General features: G+C 42.2%; 1 protein-coding gene across 9 annotated transcripts in view; it reads left to right on the top strand.

Moving 5' to 3' along the window:
- RHBDD1 (rhomboid domain containing 1) overlaps positions 1-15,135 on the top strand; it is a 110,726-nt gene that overhangs the window by 61,388 nt on the left and 34,203 nt on the right. The window lies entirely within an intron of this gene.

Here is a 15,135-nt window from a genome sequence, read left to right as displayed (position 1 = left end):
CAATAAATTAAAATGATAGTTGTATATTATACTAAAGATTATCAGAGATTACTTTTATATGTTGTGTTTTTAGGTGATTTATTCTTACATTTTATTTCCATTTATGATTATCATTATTGTAACTTTATATTGGCCATAAACCTAAATCATAGATTTCTTCAAATACAACATAGAAAAGGATTGGTATGTAATAAGCCCTCATAAATAGAAATCTGAATCTTCTGTGACATTTTAAAATAACAATTTGTGATGATAGTAACATCCTCCATCTTTAAGTTTTATATTGTGAAAATAAAACATTCTAGCTGTTCATTTCTGTTTTGTGCTGATTTTGTGGCCACATCACTGTACGATTTTTCTGCAGCCACATCTCCGTAGAGCATGTGTGTCATAAATATAAAGGCAAGGGTAACAACCTTCCTGTATACAATACTATAAAATCCCTCCTGGCCAGAGGCACAAAATCCTTTTACCTGTAAAGGGTTAAGAAGCTCAGGTAACCTAGCTGGCACCTGACCAAAAGGACCAATAAGGGGACAAGATACTTTCAAATCTGGGGGAGGAGAGGGAGGGAGGCTTTGTTTTGTCTGTTCTTTGTCTGTCTGTTCTGGGTGCTTGCTGGAGACAGATCAAGAAAGCAAGCAATCCAACTCCATTAGAATTAGTAAGTACTAGCAAGGGAATGCGTTAGCTTACTTTTATTTTGGCTTGTGATTTTCTCTGTGCTGAGAGGGAGCTGTGTTCCTGGTTTTCTTTTTGTAACTTTAAAGTTTTGCCCAGAGGGAACTCCTCTGTGTTTTGAGTCTGATTGCCCTGTGAGATTATCTTCCATTCTAATTTTACAGAGGTGCTTCTTTTACCTTTTTTCTTTCTAATAAAGTTCTGTTTTTTTTTAAGAATCTGATTTGGTTTTTTTAGTGTCCTAAAAAAACCCAAGGTTGGTCTGTGCTCATCTTGTTTATTCTCAAGCCTCTCCAGGAAAGGGGATGTAGGGCTTGGGGGTATATTAGGCGGGAGTAGGAAATCCAAGTGGTCCTTTCCCTGAGTTTTGTCTAATCACATGGCGCTGGCAGAGTTTCCTAGTACAAGGGAGAATTTGTGCCTTGGGGAGTTTTTAACCTAAGCTGGTAGAAATAAGCGTAGGGGGTCTTTCATGCGGGTGCCCACATCTGTACCCTAGAGTTCAGAGTGGGGAGGGAATCCTGACAGTGCGTTTGACCTAACATCTCCTTTTTTAACTTTCACGTTTCACTAAAAAGAAAAATTCCTTGCATTTTCAGATGTTCAAACTACTTTATACAGCACAAATGACTCTTATTCCAGTGGTTTTCAACCTGTGGTCTGCAGACCCTGGTGGGTCTGCAGACTACAGTAGAATCTGAGTTATGAACACCTCGGGAATGGATGTTGGTTGCAACTCTGAAATGTTTGTATCTCTGAACAAAACGTTATGGTGGTTCTTTCAAAAGTTTACAGCTGAACATTGACTTAATACAGCTTTGAAACTTTAATATGCAGAAGAAAAATGCTGCTTTCCCTTTATTTTTTTAGTAATTTACGTTTAACACAGTACTGTACTGTATTTGCATTTTTTTTTTGCCTCAACTGCTGCCTGATTGTGTACTTCTGGTTCCAAATGAGGTGTGTACTGGACTGGTCAGTTCATAACTCTGGTGTTCGTAACTGTGAGGTCCTACTGTATGCCTAAAATTTCCAAAGGGTCCGCACCTTCATTCAAAATTTTGTAGGGGTCCAAAAATGAAAAAAGTATGAAAACCACTGTCTTACAGTGATCTTGCTGTTTTTCTGACTAACAGTAGCTAAGCTTTTTAATACCTTGGTCTTCTAGTTTGATGAATAAATATCAACCTGTTTTAATTTGTGTACAGGCATTCAGTTTCTAGTTCAGGTGATTTGCACATGTCCATTCCACTTGAGATGTGTGTGTGCCCAGAGTTGGAGATTTTCCCCTTAATGCAGTACCCGTTGGGGCAATTTATACATTCTCCACTGCCTCGTGTTGCTGCGTGATGGTATGACAGGTGCAGCTGCCCCAGATCTCCCTTTGTTTGTTCTGATAGCCTGTGATCAGTAGTCAGAGCACATCAATTATCTTCTGTTTCTGTAAATAGTTAATTAGTATTTGTTACTGTTAGATTAGTATAGGATCTTTTTGTTGTTTTTTCTTGGAGTGTGGGGTCCCTCTTATTTATGGGGTATCAACATCTGGTACCAGGGTGTGCATTTGTCTCTGAGTTTTAAGCTGTGTGCTGGCTGCAAGAAATCTGTGCTGGAGCATGACCCTGCCTGAAGTGCCTCACTGAGGATCACGTGCGAGACCACTGTCAGATTTGCAGAGACTTCACATACACTGGACAAAGAAGGGCAAGGACGTGAGACTGCACCACATTCCTATAAAGGCTGTCCTGCATCTGCCTTCTGAACCTTCCTGCTTGGGTTGGACACCAGTACTTTGGCATCAGTGAGGCTTGCCCTTTGGATATTGCTTCTGAACATTGGTACCAATTCTCTTCTCTGGTGCTGAGAAAGAAGCACAAAAGATAGGACCTTTCATTGAAAAAGCTGAGACGTGGCTCTGCTAGAGAAGACAAAGGCAAAAGAAAGTATCAGATCCATCCTGGGCTTGTGAAATTTGAACAAATATATAAAGAAAATAAGGTTTCACATGGTCACTCTAGCGTCCAGGATCCAGGGGACTGCTGTCTTCAACTTGACAGATGCATATTTTCATGTGGCAATCTGTCAAAACCACAAGAGATTCCTAAAATTTCTGGTCAACAACATACATTATCGGTTTCTGTTCTTGCCCTTCGATCTCTCTGCTTCCCCTTGAGTATTCACAAAATGTATTGTTGTAGTGGCTGCATTCCTAAAGAAGATATGAGTGCACGTATTTTCTTACTTGGACAACTGGCTGGTAAAAGGTCAATCCAAGCTTTAAGTAGAACTCAGTCTATGCAGGATCTGATCCCTTTTCAGTATTCTGGGTCTTTTGATCAATGAGGAAAAGTCAGTCTTCTCTCCAGTTCAGAGAATAGAATTTATAGGGGCAATCCTAGCCAGGGTGTTCCTGACGCAAGCCGGATTCCAGACATTAAAACTTATATAGATCTCAAAACCCATCTGCTCACAACAATAAGAAATTGCCTAAGACTATTGGGTCAACTTGGGCTCCTGCATGTATATGGTTTGGCATGTCAGACTTCATCTCAGAAAATTGCAGAGATGGTTAAAGTCAGCGTACTCTGGCTCGTCACCCACTGGACATGCTGATTTGAGTTCCTGCAAGAATAGTAGCTTCATTGGATCCAGCCAATGTATGTATGGGAGTTCCCTTCACTCCTCCCTTACCCACATTGACTCTAGTTATGGGTACTTCCTCTCTAAGTTGGGGATCTGACCTAGGAAACCTATGAACTCAAGGTCAGTTGTCTCAATAGGATTTGGATCTCCACATAGACATGCGGGGAATTGAAGGCTATTCTTCTGGCCCTTCAAATCAAAGGGGAGAGACTCTACAAGTCCTCACTGCATTCCTAAAAAAGATATGAGTGCACATATTTTCTTACTTGGACAACTGGCTGGTAAAAGATCAATCCAAGCTTTAAGTAAAAAAAAAAATTGCTTTTTACTAAGTGAACTATATTGAAAAAGTTTGGAAAACTTTTTTTCCCTAATGTTCAGTAAAATACATATTCTAAAACAAAGGGCAAACAACTTTTGTATACTGTGCAGAGGAAATTTGTTCTGACCATAAAAAAGTTATTCGAGGATAATCTCTGTTGGAGCTAGTCTTGATGGTGCACATGTTCTGTATGGTCAAGCTTAAGCTCATGCGGAGACAAACAACCTAGGACTCAGTCAACACCTTCTTAACTCGATTTGAGACCAAGAAATAGTTAGTTAAGATATAATCCTTTTTGGAACCAGAATAGTCATAGTTCCTGAATAACAATCTGAGCAAGCAGGCATGGTGGGACTGAAAATTGCAGAGAAATTTAGAGTGAAGGACAGATAATGTGTTTTACTGAGAGCCAATAATGAGCTGGTTTCTTAATGACTTACACTCAGTGCAAACCTAAGGAGCCTAATAAATTAAAATATAAAATAGTTATATATCTCACCAGAGATAGGGACAATCTTTGAGATGTTTATCTACCAGAAACCTTATTTAATATTGGAGTAAGACAAAGTCAAATAGTTCTTCCTGTTTTTCAACTGTCTGAGAATTAAAAACTGCAAACAGAATAACTAAACAAAAGGGTAGATTGTTTTTCCTTGGAGAAATAAAACGGTGTTGGTTAGTTTTCAGGAAGGTGCATGTGTATGGTAGGGTGGTTTGGGCATGTGCCTACTTGAGACAATTTGCAACTCAGTAAAACCAAAAGTGGCATTCTACTCTTCATTATCAGGGGGTAGCTGTGTTAGTCTGTATCCACAAAAAAAATAAGTAGTCCGGTGGCATCTTAAAGACTAACAGATTTATTTGGGCATAAGCATTCGTGGGTAAAAAAACCTCACTTCTTCAGATCGTTCCTTTGACCGGACGCTTCCATTGTACATTGAGAAGTATTCCAAATTCCTTGATTCTAATAATCTAGGCTGGATTAAAGTAAAATAGTAGCTCAGAGGAGAAGCTTCCAGACTCTGCCAGGGGCTTAAAATCTATATCAGCAATTGATTTCTGTTGTAGTTACTGAGAGTCTTATTGACTTTACAGGGCAGGTAGATGAGCTCAGAGAACAAAAACCCTCCTATGCTATTATGAGACAGTCTGTATCAAAGGAGTTATGTCCTGTTTGATCTTTTCAGGACTGTAGGTTACTAAAAGAATTGCTGGAAAACTACCAAATTTTATCTGTCTGTGGTTTGGAATCCTTACAAGAGGACTGAACTTTTTTCTTTCCGTAAGTTTTCTCTAAGGGAGAATGAGTTTCTCAGAACAGCAACCAACATTTATATATAGTGACTTCAAAAAATGTTTGAAGCTTTAATTTGGCTCCTCAACACTTGTGTGTCTCTTCTTTAGAGCGTTAGATGTTTTCTCTTTGCAAGTTAGCATTGTAACAGTTTTTGCTACAAAGGTTGCAGAACTGACTTTCTTTTAGTTCCTTTTTGGTATTCCAGAAGGGCAATATAATAACTAAGAGTTCAGCTTTTCTGTCAAGATGGACTGAGTTAGGAGAATTTAGATCTACAGTAGAAACTATTATTTCTGTATTTTTATGTGCAGGGCAAGAAGTGTATTGATATTTGTTAGCCAACTATCCAGTACAGTACAACCTTAGAGTTACGGACACTTTGGGAATGGAGGTTGTCTATAACTCTAAAGAAGAGGTTATGGACTTCAGCCACATGGGGGGTTGGGGTTGCAGCCGCATGAAGCGGGGGTGGAAAGGAGTCAGGGCTCCGGGCGGGAGAGCTAGGGCTTCTGCCCTGCAGGAGCACTGGGGCTCAGTGCTTTAGACCTGAGGGGAGCGCTGTGGCTCAGGGTTTCAGCCCTTTGGCCCCACTCCTGGTTTCAGTCTCGCAGGGGGCACCGGGGCTCAGGGCTTCAGCCCCACAGCTCTGTTCCTGGCTTCAGCAGGGTGAGTGCACGCCAGGGCTTGGGGCTTTAGCTACGGTGGGAGCACTGGGGCTGAAACCAGCGCTCCCCTTGTAGCTAAAGCCCCAGTGCCCCCCTCGTGGGGCTGAAAGTGGGAGTGGAGCCGCAGAGCTAAAGCCCCAAGTCCCAGCACTCTTCCCCCCCCCCCCCCCGCGCCAGTCTAAAGCCCTGAACCCTGGTGCTCCCAAGGGTTAGAAGCCTCAAGCCCCACTTAGGCTAGGGTGACCAGACAGCAAGTATGAAAAATCGGGATCAGGTAGGGTGGTAATAGGCGTCTATATAACACAAAGCCCCAAATATTGGGACTGTCCCTATAAAATCGGGACATCTGGTGACCCTAACCTAGACCCCTGACGTCCCCACCCTATGGCTGTAGCCCCCGCCTCCCGACTGAAGCTTTAGCTCCAAGGCAATACAGTATTTGCTTTTGGTTTAGCACTATTCTTCAACAAAATGTGTTTTCAGGTGCTTACCCAGTGACTTCCACCATTTCAGTGGTATAACTTTCTTTAAAACTTCAGTAAACATATACTGCTTGAATATTCTTTTTAAACTTAATTTAAATGATTCTAATAGATTATAGTTTAGGTCTTTACATACATTGTCATAATGTTAAACTTAAATAGGGTTATTTTTAAAAAATCTGTATTTAATATAAATAAAAAATCCAATTAAAAATCCATTTTAATTGTTTTTTTTAAATCAAATTTTGTTCACGTTGACAGCACCTCGCACAGTGGGATCTCTGGGAGCTGCCAAAATACAAATAATAATTCCAGCTTTTAATATTTGCAGGTTCAGTAATTTGTACAACAAATATTTAAGATAAATTTGTGCCAAAAAGTACCTTTTAAAGATAACATATGTTATCTAATACAGATATAGGATATCTGTGATAGTATTAATCATTCATAGTGATTAAATCACTATGGAGATGTTGGCATTAGAGATGAAATTATAATGATTTTTAAGACTTCTCCAAAATGTGGCTAACAGCAGTCAGGACTTTCAAGTTGTACTTTTGCAATTAAATCTATCTTGTTTACAAAGATTTTATTTACATGGTCAAAGCAATTTGTTAACTGCAGATGGGTATTTAATCACTAGAGGGTTGCATGCTTTGCTTCTTTAGGCCAAGCTCTTTGCATGTACCAAGTGGTCCTTGCATGCCTCCATCCTCACTTCATTGCTTATGTAGACTGAAGTCTGTGTGTTGTTCAAATTTTTAAGTACAAATATCTTTTCAGGTTTTTTGAAAATAACATAAACAGTGAGAATCTATGGATAGACTGTAACATCTGGCAATTTCACAGGGTACTGCTTCTAAATCTAATTTTGATTAAATTGTCTAAACCACTCAGATCCTCTTCATTGTTTATCCGTTTCATATTTTTTATATTTTGTATATGTTCGTAATTGAACCTAGGGTCCAACATAATACCTCTCAAATGTTTGGACCCTTGATAGGGCTACATATATGTAACCAGCTGTGAATTCATGTTGTCTGACATCAACAACTACTTTTTGATAATGTGAGAACCCCTCCCCCGCGACTTATGAATAGTCACACCCCAGGCCCAAAGAAGAGGAACCTGGCTTTGAGAGCAAGCTACATTTCTGGTTTTCCAGCACTAGGTAATTGTGGTGTGGGTACTTCATTCTGTGTATTTATCAAATGCTACACAAAGTACTGTGGGCATGTTTTCCAGTGACTTGCACCTCAGCTTATACACTATGTCTTACCCATATCATGGTCCCCCATACTCCTCCCCTATGCCAGGGCTCTACTTTTTTTCACCATCCTAAAGTGCCTTATAATTGTCCCAGATTGGAAGTGATGGACAGATGGCTGGTGTTCACTGGCTCTCTTACACACCCCATAGATCAGGTTTTGGGGAGGCAACACACTATGAGGAAGAAATTGAAGCCTCCTTTGTTTTCTCCTCTTTCTGGCAAACTACTATTATTTTTTTCTCTTTCTGTCTTTGGAGATAATTCATTCTTGGTGTCAGCATTTTAAACTCCAGGGGGCAGAGCTGAGATGGGGGTTGTGTATTACGCTGAAAGGCATTAATGGTTGCTATCAGCTGGTTCTCTGTTCTATAGTAATTACAGAGCTGGTTACAGATGATGGGTGTTCTAAGCAGATACAGGGACTCTGTGTGTCCCCCATTTTCACACTCTGGTTTTCTGATTTTCCTCAAAATAAATAGGGTCCTGCCCATTGATTTCTAGAACGTTCCCCAAAATTTTGAAATTGGTTGGATGGTTCCAAAGTTATCATGTTACATATGGACACACACAGTAATGTCATCAAGTTGAATGTAGAGGCTCATTTCGCTCAGTGGAGAAGCAATAATGTGATTGCACTTAGCATTAAATTGAGACATTACGAAAGAGTAAAACATTAAAACATTTTTGACATTGAAACATTGTTTAGAATATAATTTAATGTTCTCAGATTGATACCCTAATGGGTTATCTTCATGTTGATTTAACGGAATCTTTAAAAGACAAGCTATTGGCTATGGCATATATATCCCTACATTCTGATTGTTTCTGAATTCCAGATGGTAAACCTGAGTAAAAGAAGTATCCTTTCACTGCAATAGATGTTATCATACAATGTGGTACGCATTTGCTGATTGAAAAAGTGTAAATATAGTACTGACACAGTAGGTGTTTATTTGAATTTGCAGACTGTATATTAAAATGTGCATAAGTTACTACTTTTTCTTACTGTAATTTTAAAGTGAGAGCACATCTTTTTAAAGTGACTTGCCAGTTCAACTTCCTTTTGGATGCTTCCCTTCTTGTGGGGAGTCTATATTCCCAAAGAAAATGGGACTGATAAATCTGTTGTAAATTTTTTTTAAATGGGTTGTGAATACAGCAAGAAACTTTCTTTTAAAACAGCAGCATCAAAATTGCATGCTTGATTATTGCTGCATGTTTGTAAAGTGCTACAAAGAGATACATTTCTACATAATTGCTTCTTTATTCCTCAGGTACAAGCAACCTAAGGTCAAAATAAGGATCTCTGAACCTTCAGACCACACCTAGAATCAAATGTAATCCAATTTTTTTTTTGTAGTTCAAAAAGGTTTGATTAAGGAGGCCTTTCTTCTCTCTTCTCTCCCCTCCCCCCCCCCCCCGGGGGTAGGCATTTCCAACGTGGCATTTTAACCCTCCCAAATGCCTCTATTGTCTTCTTTACAAAGAAAAAAAAGATGTATTCATTGTCAAGCAGACTTATACAACTACAAGGATACCTGTCCGTGGATATTCTTTTTTTGGTTTTAAAAAAGATCTTTAATAACAGTAGGTTCATGTTTCATGCATGGCAATCACAATTAGTCCCTCCAAAGAATAATTTTTACTGATGCATGGTTTGGAGCTGAAGGTAAAGTCTGGGTCCTAGAGTCTGATCCAGTGCCTGCTGATGTAAATTTAGAATTTTTGTTCACTTCAGTGTTTGTTTGTTTAATCAGGCCCCTAGTTTGGAAGACAGATTTTATCTCAGTAATAGCTTTCATGATTTCTGAGGAACAAATCCTGCCCCTTCCACCATGGCCTTGACAGGACCACCTTCCTGTCAAACATGCAATTCTGCTGAATGAGTCTGGGCCTAATTAGGAGATGCTCTGTGGAAGCTGCATAAGGGTACTCCCTCTTGTACTATGGACAAAGCATGAACAATTATAGTTGTGGAATGACTCCACTCTGGAGTTCGACAGCACCCAGCTGAGTTTCTCAGTCTTGGCACTTGGGAGAGATTTTGTTCGAAGTTTCTTTATTGGAAAGGTTGTTAAATAAATGTTCATATTTCTTAGGAATGTAAATTGCATCAACTAGAAAATAAAAACTTGGTGTTCTTTGAGAGCTGGTCCCTATGGGTATTCTCTGTGGGAGTGCATGCACTTCATGCACCTGAGGCCAGAAGATTTTTCAATAGCAGTGTCTGTTGAACTGCACCTGCAACCTGTGCCTGCTTGTGTTCTGAACTGAGGGCATAATGGGTGTCACGGACCAACCATCTTTCCAGTTTCTTTCTACCAATTGCAGTCTGAGACGGAACTGTTCAGTAACTGGGGGATGGTGTCCCTAGCCTCTGTTTGACTGAAGCTGAGAATGAGCTACAGGGGATGGATCACTTGATGGTTACCTATTTCGTTCATTTCCTCTGGGGCACCTGCCATTGGCCACTGTCAGAAGATAGGATACTGGGCTAGATGGACCTTTGGTCTGACCCAGTATGGCTGTTCTTACGTTCTTAACTGCAGTTTCTGCTAGTCTTTCCGCTTGAACCTTTTTTTTTTCTTTTTTTTAAATAGTTTTTTAGATCATTGTTAGATAGTTTTGGGGCTTAAGGGTTTTCCCCCACCCTTACTATCTCATCTTTTGGGGGAAACGAGTGTGCCCAATAAGCCATTTTTTAAGCCCTGCCTGGCCTGGCCCCAGGTCTTTCCAATTAGTGACCCTCACAAGAGCTCAGTCTTGGGGAATCATACATTCCCTCTAAGTGTGAAATCCACCATTCCTTTTCCCCTTGGACTAGACCATCTTGGGAGTTCCAGCTCCACAGGCACTTAACGGAGTTTTCCATGAGGCCCTGATCTGATCCTGGGCCTTTCTGCTCCCTGGCACAGTGACCAGAGCCTCTAGGTAGTGCCCCTCCAGCATCGATGCTCTGGTTCCTCAAGCTAGCCCTCAAATTAGACTTATTTAAACAGAGGCATGTGGAGGGTACACACCTCCTTAAAGATAAATTGCCTCATAAATCCTCTAAAATGTGGACTGCTTCTTCCCCACACCCAGTGTCAAGTATGACTCCATGCCCAAGTGACATCTAGTATCTTTGCCCTCTGTCCCTTGCTGAATGTTCTTTCAATTCCCCTGAGTACTCAATCTCCAGCAAGTATCATCTGTCTTCTTGGATGGTTAGAGAATTCTTTGTGGGCAAGCTTGGTTAACTTTCTTACAGATTGGGTTGAGCTGTGATCCATATAGATGCCCTATACATCTCTCAGTTCCCTTGGATCTGCTGGATCTTGTGGTATTTTCCAAAGTTTCCACATTGACAACCTGGTATCTAGTAGCAGTGTGGAATGCCTCCTGGTCCTCTTCTCTCTGGTGGCCACAGCCTGCTCATTCTTATCTGTCTCCAACCACATAGAATGCTGCCATGATCTCCTGTCTCTCATTGTTATGAACTGCCAGGGCTCCTCTCTTACTTCCTCTTTCTTCTATGGCTTGGTGTCCAACTCCGTTCTTCCTTTAACCTGAGGTACTGGTGTTTCCCAAACATGGCTGTCTATGTACTCCTCAGCTTCTCAATAGCATCTCTATTAGCCATTCAATCCAAGAATGTCTTACTGCAGTACAACCATGAACTTGCACTACATGTTCATGAAATCCTGTCTGTCTTCAGGCAGGAAAGAGAACATGGCAATCTGTTGTACGTCACCACCACTGTTTCATTGCTGGCCATCTTGATATCATAGGTAGTGCTGGGCCTGGAAAGAGAGCCTCTCACACTCCCTCCAAAACTCCCCAGTTAGCTGCCTCTGCAGCTCTTGAGTTCTCTGAGCAAGTGACTTTTTGTACCAAGTCTTCCCTGCTTAGCTTAGTCCCTCACCACCAGGGCCGGCTCTAGGCTTTTTGCCACCCCAAGCAAAAAAAATTTTGGCTGCCCCCCACCCGAGCCCTGGGGTCCCCCCCTACCCCACCTGCTCCCCCTGCCGCCCCAGCACTGGGCTCTCCCCCACCCCCTGCCGCCCCAACCCTGGGCTCTCCCCCCCCACCCGCACCCCCTGCCACCCCAGTGCTGGGCTTTCCCCCCCACCCCACCCACACCCACTGCCGCCCCAGCCCTGGGCTCCCCCCCACCAGTGCTGACTCCGCCCACTCCCCCCTCGCCTCCAGCTGGTCCAGTGCTGGCAGGGTCGGGGTAAACAGCGGCGCTCCCGGGCCGCGCCTCAGCCCAGGTTCCCTCCAGCCGGGGCTCCCGCCTCCAGGATCAGCCGGGACCCAGGAGGGCAGAGCCGGGGGACCGCCCGGCAGAGAGCTGAGGAGCCAGGGCAGGGCAGCCCCAGAGGGAGCGGAGCCCCAGAGAGTGGGACGTGGGCCCCACACGGCAGCACTCCGGGCACTGGTCCCCTCTATGGCCCCGCTGCTGCTGCTGCTGCTCCTGGCCACCCTGCCACAGTCCCTGGGTGGCTCAGGCCACTTCACCCAGTCCCGGCTGCGGCACTGGGGTGCGGCACCTGCAGGCAGACATCCTGGACAAATGAGTGTTGCTTCCTCTGCACATCTTTATGTCCCTCACCTGGTGGCAAATCAAAGAGACTGTCGAAGTAGGGGTTCCCTTCATTCCCACACCATCATAAACCCACCACGTAAAGACTCGCATTATGAATGCTTCCCTGTTGAGCTCGAGAACTCACTTGGCTGACCAGATAGTGCAGGGCTCCTGGACTCTGAAGGGATCCAAGCTATACGTCAACCTTCTCAAGCATCCATTGCAAACCCAGGAGGCTCACTGATAGTGCGCTTGCAGATGGGTGATTTGAACAGAATGGGTTAATGCTAACCTGAGCTGCTGCTGTTTGCAAAAGGGGTGTGGCTTCCATTTTCAATAGAGTGGATTACTGACTGTTCGGATAGAGAGAACTAAGGAAGTTGTTCCATGGAATTCTGGATACTTCCAGATGATTCCTGGGACCTGAGTCAAGTAGGGTTGCGTCTACACTGCAAAGCAATAGGACTCGAACCCTGGGTCCCGGCTTGACTTGAGCTCGGACCCTCCAGTCCTGCAGGGTCCTGGGACCTGAGTCCAAGCCCTGGATTAACACAATTGCAGTGTAGTTGCAAGCGGGGTTAGCATTGAGCCCAGGTTCAAGCAAGGGCTTACATTGCAGTGTAGACATACCCTAAGAAGAAATGGAGTTACTAACTTTATAGTAGCTGGAGTTCTTCAAGATGCGTGGTCTCTATGGGTATTCCTCCTTTCCCTCTGCTTATATCCTCACTTGATTCACAGAAGAGTAGAAACTGGAGAGGTGGTCGGCTTGCAATGCCCCTTGTGCTCTCGGTTCAGAACATGAGGAGATGTAGGGCATGGGTGTGGACAACAGACACTGCTACTGAAAAACCTTTCCATCTCAGGTGCATGGAACGTGTGTGCACCCACAGTGAATACCCATAGGGACTACACATCTCAAAGAACTCCAGTTACTATAAGGTGAGTAACCTCAGTTTCTTGACTTGGCCAAGACAATAACGTGATCTGATTTTAATCTTATTTTACCTTTGTCCTTTTTAGTTATTGTTCTTAAGACAGGTTAATTCTAATGAGTTGGTAGAATTTGGTACCTTTTGATAAGGAATGTTTATATCTATACACATTTATTTAAGCAACTATCTAGCTTAACATACATTTATTCAGATTTTTAATGTTTACAGGTTTTTAATGTTAAAATGGTGCATTTCTTATTTACTAGATGATTGATTTTGTAACTGTGGTAGGTGTCAAGCTGCGTTTGAATGAAAACTAGAATTCAATTACAAACACATAAACAGCATTCTAAAACTGTTTATTCTGCAAAACAAGTCAAAGCCTTCTTTATCAGTATTTATCATAAAACAAAATATATTTTAATCTTGGAAAACAGTAATTCTACAACAATGACAATGACAATTCAGAATTTTAAATGGAAGTGTTCCCCATAACTAAATAAAAAGCACACGAGTGATTGAACAAATTGTGGAAGATACAGAATCCGTTGTCTTGGCAATGATATGGGGGGAGGGATAACTCAGTGGTTTGGGCATTGGCCTGCTAAACCCAGGGTTGTGAGTTCAGTCCTTGAGGGGGCCATTTAGGGATCTGGGGCAAAAATCTGTCTGAGGATTGGTCCTGCTTTGAGCAGGGGGTTGGACTAGATGACCTCCTGAGGTCCCTTCCAACCCTGATATTCTATGATTCTATGTACTGGTAGGCCATAAAAATACATACTTTCCAGATTTGTAGCAATCATGAGGATACCTGTTGATTGTGATGGAAGGAGCTTTGAATCTAATCTACTATTTATAGGAGATTTTTCATTATAATTATGTTCTGCATAATTTCTGCTGCATAACTCCTTAGTAAAATGTCAGTTTCCAAAGGTATGTTGCATTTTGTCTGCTTACATGATCTATGAACTAGTTTAAATCAGATATTTCTTTACATTATTCTTTTCTCTAAATGTTACATGGAATTCCTAAATCTTGTTGAGAGAATGCAGAAAAAAATGTTGTCTATAACCCTAGCCTCTTCTAAAGAGTGTGTTATGCTTTTTTGGTATTGGAAGCTGACTACTCTGGTTTGGATTTCATATCAGAGTTCTGCTGCTAGTTCTGTGTATTTTGGCAGATGCAAGGGAAGACAGCTATATTAGGCAGCCTCTTCTGCACCTGCTGGCCCAATTACAACATCCACTGCAAGGCAGCATGATGGCGAGAGCCTATTCTGTTTAATTCCATTCCTATAGTGCCTCCCCAAACCCTTCAATATCCCTTCTCAGGGAATTCTCTCATGGGAACATACATAAAAAACTGGCCCCCTCTATCAAACTGGAAGTAATAGAAGCCTTCAGTTGTATTGAGAGAATGGTTTCTGTTCTGTTTCTCTGTTAAATTCTGTACATTTTGTTACCTCAACCTTCAACTCTTCCTCACCCCATTTGGGTGTGTTTTCTGCCCGTCACATCCTGTCTTTCATCTAGACTGTGTCTTCACTGGGTGGGGGGAGAGGAGTGATTTTTACATTGAGATAGCTATTTCTATGTAAAACCCTAATGGAGACAAGACATTCATGACACTGCATCCCAATGTAACTAGACAAGGTGAACCTTTTAACTCCAACCTGGGGTTTACCTTGACTAGCTACATTGACATACAAACCTACCGTGCCTTGTCTCCACTAGGATTTTACATAGATATAGCTAGGACTCTTTCCCCTCAAGGAATTCAGTCCTCCTCCAGAAACTGTTCTCTCTTCCAGAAATGTCTACTTTCACATTAACTCAGTTATTTACATTCCTAAGGGTGTTCTAGATTCCTTGTCTCCAGAGCTCAACTTAACAGAACAATATTCAGTCCCTGCTGTCCGTACCTTGAGTGTTTCTTGAATTCCAAGTTATGGTGGTTAATTCCCCAAGTCTTCGTGGAGACACCACCTCCTCTTCCTGCATCTGTAATTAGTGTGGATGCATTTTGCCTTAGATGGAGGGCTTATTTAAATGAGTTACAGTGTAGGGTCTATGGAAGTCTGAAGACACCAACTTCACATAAATGTACTGTTACTAACAGTGATGAAGCTTCACTCAAAGCTTACTGACTGGATAAATAGCAGGTCATTATAGATCTTGACCATATTGCTGCAAGGTATTATGTCAGCCCTGAGGGAGATGCTTGGACCATTTTTCTGTGCAATGATGTGTTCAGCTGGTGGCTGCACAGCTTAC

The sequence above is a fragment of the Chrysemys picta genome, chromosome 9 (assembly GCF_011386835.1).
Source record: "Chrysemys picta bellii isolate R12L10 chromosome 9, ASM1138683v2, whole genome shotgun sequence".
NCBI classification, from domain to species: domain Eukaryota; kingdom Metazoa; phylum Chordata; order Testudines; family Emydidae; genus Chrysemys; species Chrysemys picta.
This window is presented reverse-complemented; position numbering and strand designations above follow the sequence as displayed.